The 6,404-nt window shown below is 52.2% G+C and overlaps 1 non-coding gene across 1 annotated transcript; it reads left to right on the top strand.

The window, feature by feature from the left end:
- The first annotated feature begins 1,614 nt into the window (after nt 1–1,614).
- Nucleotides 1,615–1,686, top strand: TRNAQ-CUG (transfer RNA glutamine (anticodon CUG)). Its single transcript has one exon. It is a non-coding gene; the product is annotated as a tRNA-Gln (tRNA).
- The last annotated feature ends 4,718 nt before the right edge of the window (nt 1,687–6,404 follow it).

Raw genomic sequence — 6,404 nt, 5'->3', positions numbered from 1 at the left:
CACTGAAGCCTGTAAGGGGGACACGGAAAGTCCTACCTGCAGTGTTCTACAGGGAGGAGCAGCATTGAAGGCTGCAGTGGGAGGAACATTTGCCATGCCCACGGGGAAGCAAAAAGGTTGGGGACCACAGCAGCCCCATCAAGCCATGCTGCCAGAAGGGAAACCAAGGACAAAATGGCCTGAGCAGGGAAGCTGCCTGCACTGGCCCACACAACCCACTGGCCCAGAATCCTTTCTCCCTGAGTGCTGGGCAAGACTAGCAGAGCCCCAGGAAAACCTTCCATTGCTTGGGGAAACACTGTCTCAGCCCCAAAAGATACATCCCTCCTCCTGCTGCGCCAGAGCATCTGCATGGGGTAGGGCTGTCCAGCCCTGCTCTTGCTGCTCCCAGACACTCCTCCCACACTGCTCAGTCCTGCAGACCACAGGGATGGATGAGGAAAGCCCTCAGCAATGCTGCTTCTCCGGGACATGCTTTCAGAGTTGTGACTCTGTAGAGATTTAAGCCTTCTCCAGCAACTAGGTGTTTCTCATGTGCCCTTTGAATATAACCTGCCAGTTGATGTCTTAGGCTTGGGCATGGCAGCGTGGTCTGTCTTGTGGGTTCAGAAGTACCAGATGCCAGCCCAGTGCTTTGGGCAGTGCAAAGGTACCAGGAGGTTGTGTCCTCAGTGTCCCAGGCTAAGTCTGAGATCCGATAGAGTGTCCCCACATGTCTTTCCTCCTGTCTGACTGCTGGGAGGAAGGGTCCTGCTCTCAACACACAGACTCAAACCATGGCAGAAGGAGGATCGCACCAGTGCAGCTTTACCCGGATGTGTGCATGGACCCTTCTGGGGCAGACAGTGTGCTGGTCCCAGAGCATGAGGGAAAGTGCAATGTACTGAGTCTGGAGCAGCCTCCGGAGGGAAAATGATGTTCTCACTGAGGGAGAGGCCACTTTGGTGCACAAGGGGAGAGCATGTCCTGGACGAAAGGACCTGGGTTTGAAGTCAACCAAGACTGTCCCAGCAGAGGAAGGCAGTCCAGCTCGTGCAATCCTTAACAAGCTACTATGGGTCCTCCTCCTGCCAGCTCTTCCCTCTGCTGAACCTCATCCCCTGCCCTCTCGCTTGGTTGCCTTGTTCAGCAAGGTCAGGAGTTCAGTTAGGACGGCAACCAAGAGTAAGGATATCTGGTTAATGGCTGCTTAGTATGAGTTACAAGGTGAGAAACAGGAGAGCTAGTAAGTTACACAGGCAGATTGACAGACTGTCCACCATGGAGGTGAAGAGAGTCAGCAGCAGAGACCGCAAATGCAAGGATTGAACCACCGATTGCTGGGCCATGAAAATACCCTGTGAGGTGCAAGCTTGAAGAAGTTCTACTAGAAACTTCATAACTGGGTCTAATCAAGCAAAATCAAGAATCTCAGAGGTTACCATCCTGGGTCTTGTATGCCAGGGCATTTGCACAAAGAGCTCTGCCACTCCCTTGAAAGGCCCTCTGAGTAGTGAGAGCCCAGTGGCCCTGAAGGAAGTGGTGATGGCCAGGGAGATGAAGAGTGCCAGGCTCAGCCAGAAGTATAAGGCTAAGCAACGGTGGGCTCAGGGGAATGGCAGCATCTGTGCAAGAGGTCCCATGGTGTAATGGTGAGCACTCTGGACTCTGAATCCAGCGATCTGAGTTCAAATCTCAGTGGGACCTCAACTTTTTGGCTCCCTCAAACCTTTCCTCAGCATGCTTACAGCTTAAGAAAGGCTTAATAGCCTTTCTGTTGGGTCAATTCTTTAATGCACTTTGATCTTCCTTCCTTTCCTGTGCTCCCAGCCCTGGGACTGACATCAGTGCCCCTTCTCCTACCCGTTGACCACCAAACCTCTGCAGCTTTCCTGAGCACTGGTCCCCAGCCCTCCTCTGCTCCACTGTGCTTGATGGCTGCTCCTGGCTGACGACATCCAGCAGAGCCTCACCCAATCACACAACACCTGAGCTGGAGATGATGCAGTCCAAGCCCGGCACAAAGCAGAGTCAAGTAGAGGAGGCAATTCAGGGCCTTGTCTAGTTGGATATTAGACATCTCCAAACATGGAGACTATACAATAGTCCCTGGGCAACACCTTTACCATGTTTGACCACTCTCAGACTAAGACAGGGTTACTGTGTGTAGCTTTACTTGTATTTCCAACCCTGTCCATTGGTTCTTGACATCTCCATTCATGGAGAACTTTCTGTCTCTATTTTACCTGCTTGTTTATTTTGGCTGCTCTGGTATCGGTCCAGGGAGATCAACCGACAACTAACAGTGCCCCAAGAATGGGGATAGATTTGTTGTCATGGGAGAGAGCAGGTTCTACCTTTTCCTTGCAGAGGTCTTGGCCAATTGAAGATGAGAACAAACCACCACGGGTCTCCAGCTATGCTGCACAAAGTCTTTAATGAGAAGGAGGAAATGCAGTGGCACAGAACAGAGACTAAGAAACACATCTGCAGGGTTCAGGGAGGCACAGAGAATGGCCCGTTTCTCAAGGACAAGCTCCACACAAACTATTTGTCTTTTTCCATCCTGCTCCAAGTCGTGGCAATGCCACCAAGAGCAGTCCCTAACTCCGGCACCCTCCCCTCAGCAGAAGGAAGTTCAGTAAAGCAGAAGAGAACAAACCTTTTCTCGAGGAGCTCAGAGCAAAGCAGAGCCACAGGAGACATGACAAGGCCTGCTGTGCAGTGATGAGAAGTGGAGACAGGTCCCTCCTGCCAGGTGAGGTGAGGACACCCAGCCCATCTTCAAGCAATGGCCACGCTCCTGCTGCTGAAGGGTCCTTGTCTTCCAGCCTGCTCCAAAAGGGATGACCTGCCGCATTCAGCAGTTCATACTGCAGCGGGGGGGAGGCAGACACAGCCCTGACCCTCCCAGGCCAAGGGAGCCCCCAGAAGAGATGGGAACCCCCCCGGAGCTGAGGGAGCTCCCAACAGCAGCCGACAGAGAGGATCCCACGGCTGTGCTCTGGGGGAAAGAGGTGAGGATGGGGCCCGGCAGGGTCACCACCACCGGGGAGGCCTGGATGGCCACCGTCGAGTCAGCGCAGCGGGCGACACAGGACTCACTGCAGCTACTTGCCAGTGGGGTTGGGCCAGAGGCACCGCAGGGGCGTGGGGGACAGGGTCTGCAGCAAGACATCTCTCGGTGAGGGAGGCAAACCTGAAACACAGAGCAGGCAGGAAGCACCAAATTCAGTATCAGCCTGTCTTTCTTTTCCTCAGCTCTCTCTGTGGACACTGTATGCTTTAAAAGCTCAGACTGTGCCTACATCTCCCATGACCCTCATTGTACCCTCCGAGTTGCACGGTACAGGAAGGCTGACCCACGTAGGGATAGGACCCAGCACAGTGGGTTTGAAGCCCCCGTGGAAACACTGATCACAGCCCACCTCCAGAACGCGCAGTGCTGATCTTGAAGGCACTGGATGCACCTGGCCATTTGGATAGAGACCATCTGCTGCAGGTGCAAATTCTGGTGGGCAGGCCTCCCTGCAGCTGAGCCCCATTGATTCCCTTCTGCTTGAAGAACCCCCTCTTCCCAGGCCTCCCCAGCCACCTCCGCCAAAAGGGAAAGAGGTGACAGCCCTTCAACAGTTCTGTTGCAGGGCCAGGCCGAGGCAGCCCAAGTGTCAACCTGAGCAGCCACCATGACAGCAGTTCAGCCCACAGAGAGAGAGATGCAGTAGACTCAGGCTTACCTCGTTCCTCGAGGAAAGGGAGGCAAGAGAGGAGGATGCAGAGCCTGGAGCAGCGCAGGCTTTTATGCTGTGTCCCCGAGCCCCGTGGGGCCACAAACATTCCTTGCTCATGAAGCATCTGAACACCTAGCAGTTGTCGCTTGCCAAGATCTCACTGGTGATTCAGCCTTTGCCTCTTTCATCTGAAATGTTGTGCTCCTACTTCATAGCACCAAAGATCGAAAATATGCATCTGTGTACCACCTTCATAAGGCTAATCTACATGGAGATCCCAGAGTAGTGTCTGGGTTCAACAAGGGAATTTAAACTGTTTTATCATAATACAGATTGCTTTTTTCACTTTGCCTTCTTCATGGCGAGCATGGCCACCAGTCACAGTGAAATTCAGCTTTGAGGGACACCTCAAGTCAGCTCTGAAGTGCTTTCAGTGCAAGCACCCTGGTTAACTATGAGTGACATTTTCCCCCCATGGGTCATCGTAGACACACTGTGAGTAAGTTCAGGTAGGAGGTCAGGACTTCACAATCCTTGAAGCAGCAGGAGCAGCTCTGTGCCAGGCCAAAAAAGCCTCTCTCCTGGCTCCCGTACCAGCACTGCAGTGAAGAGTCAAGCCTGGAGCCCTCCCAGCAGGCAGAAAGCACTGGTCTCAGCTGGTCTCAAGGCTGCAGGGAAGCGAGGACCGTGGCTTGAAACCCCAGGGGAAAGCTGGGTGGTTTCTGAGCAGAAGAGCCTGCCCGCAGAAGATGTGAAGGCACCCATCCTGGAGCCAGGCTGAAGAGCCGTTTGCCAGCATTGGCCAGGAATCATGAAGACGGGTCAACTGCTTGGAAGGCAGCTGTGCTCAGCACTATTCCACCAGCACACCTGTGGGCAGCGTTGCCTCCTGCTCCTCCACTTCAGAGCCTGGACGGCCTCCTGCTCCTCCACTTCACAGACTGGCTGGCCTCCCTCTTCCAGTACCACACACATACACCTCTTCAAGCTGCTCCTCATGCTCACCCTCTTGACTGAAACCGTCTCCCTGCCTTGCTCTGCATGCAGACTGGTATTACCACATGTACCACCTCCACTTTAACTCCTTAAAACCACTTTCCAAATGTCCCTGCTCCAGAGCCAAAGGGGAATAGGGGCTACTTTCATGTAACGTTGGAAATGAATGCTTTTGTCTATTGTTTAATATTTTTGGTCCATGCTCAGGAATTTGACAATGTTGGCAAAAAGGTCTAGACAAACCTATTCCACCAACACAAGCTGTCTCCTGTCTCCCTCCAAGTCATCCACACCTCCCATTTATTCTCATTTTGCCCCTCCACACTTTTCCTCAGCCAGGCTCTACCTTGCACTTTCCATAGATCTCTCCCACTCTCGCAAACTATCTCCACTACACACCAAGAACGTGCACAGCAGTCGTGGTCTTTGTTCAGGGATTGAGAACAAGCTATGTTCCCATGAGGCTGGAGGTGGTGCCGGGAGGTCACCATCTTCCCTGCAGGAATGTCCCCACCCTACTGCTCTCAGCAGGTTTGGAGTATCCCTCAGGTAAATTTGAGAAGCAAAGCGGGGGCTAATAGCCCACTTCAAAATGACCACCATGCCTGGTTATCCTCACCAGAGCCATGTTCCCTTCTTCCCTGGTAGCAGTCAAGTCCAGATAGGGAGTGAAGCCATTCCTCCTTGGCAGGATATCTCAGATTCGTGGCTGAGGACAAGGCACTGGGATCTGCAGCCACAGACCCTGTAGTTAAGCCTCATAAGACTCTGTAATCCTGGTACCTGTCCTGAGCCGTGCAAATCTGAGTCACGGGACTTCGACTGAAGCCTGGATGTGAAACTCCCACAGAGCTGAGTGTCACTGCACAGGGCATGTTATCAACAGTGCAGAGGAGGATGGAGCAGGTTGTTGTGGTTGAGCGTTGAAGGCGATGGAATCCATTGGGAGTTCCCTACACAGGTTTGATCTTGTCAACTATGGGCCACAATCCAGTTTAGGACTATCTGCAACTGACTGTGCGGCAGCCATTGAACTCGACTCCATAATGTTCCTGGTTCCCAGGGAGACAGGAAAACCACCTTGCCTACAGCACTGCTATGCAACATGCTTAGAGGAATGAACACTGCCTACGACTAAGAGTTTTTACCTCAGGATCAACATGACCTGAACAGCCAACCTGAACCAGCTCTCAGTGTCTGAGAACACCCCATGCAGGCAATAAAACAATACGAGATTCATCTTTCAAAAAAAGCCTCAGATATATAACCATGGCCATAACAGGGATGGACCTGAATCTAGTATAAAACCACTCCATCTACACAGGACATGGGCTTAGAACAATGAAGATTAACACGCCACTGACCATATGTCCACACCATATGCGTGGGAGAAGGATATACTGATTTCACGAGCAATAGTACCTGGTTATCCCACCTTTAACGTGAGTAATTTGATTGATTGACACAACTGTATTGTAAACATACAATAACCCTGCTTTCCTCTATATCGGGGTCCTCCATGCATTACGCTGGGGAACTGCTTTGTGCACAGTTAATATAGGACACTTAATTCCCTTTTAAATTCTATGCTAAGCATACTTGTCTCCCTCCTTGGACAGTAAAAACCAGAATTTTACGCCAGGTACAGTTCCGCAGCACACTGGAAGCTTGATTTCTGGGCAGAATTACAGCCCCCTG

The sequence above is a fragment of the Strix uralensis genome, chromosome 11, assembly GCF_047716275.1.
Source record: "Strix uralensis isolate ZFMK-TIS-50842 chromosome 11, bStrUra1, whole genome shotgun sequence".
NCBI lineage: Eukaryota > Metazoa > Chordata > Aves > Strigiformes > Strigidae > Strix > Strix uralensis.
The sequence above is the reverse complement of the archived record's forward strand: the minus strand, read 5'-3'. Positions and strand labels throughout refer to the sequence as shown.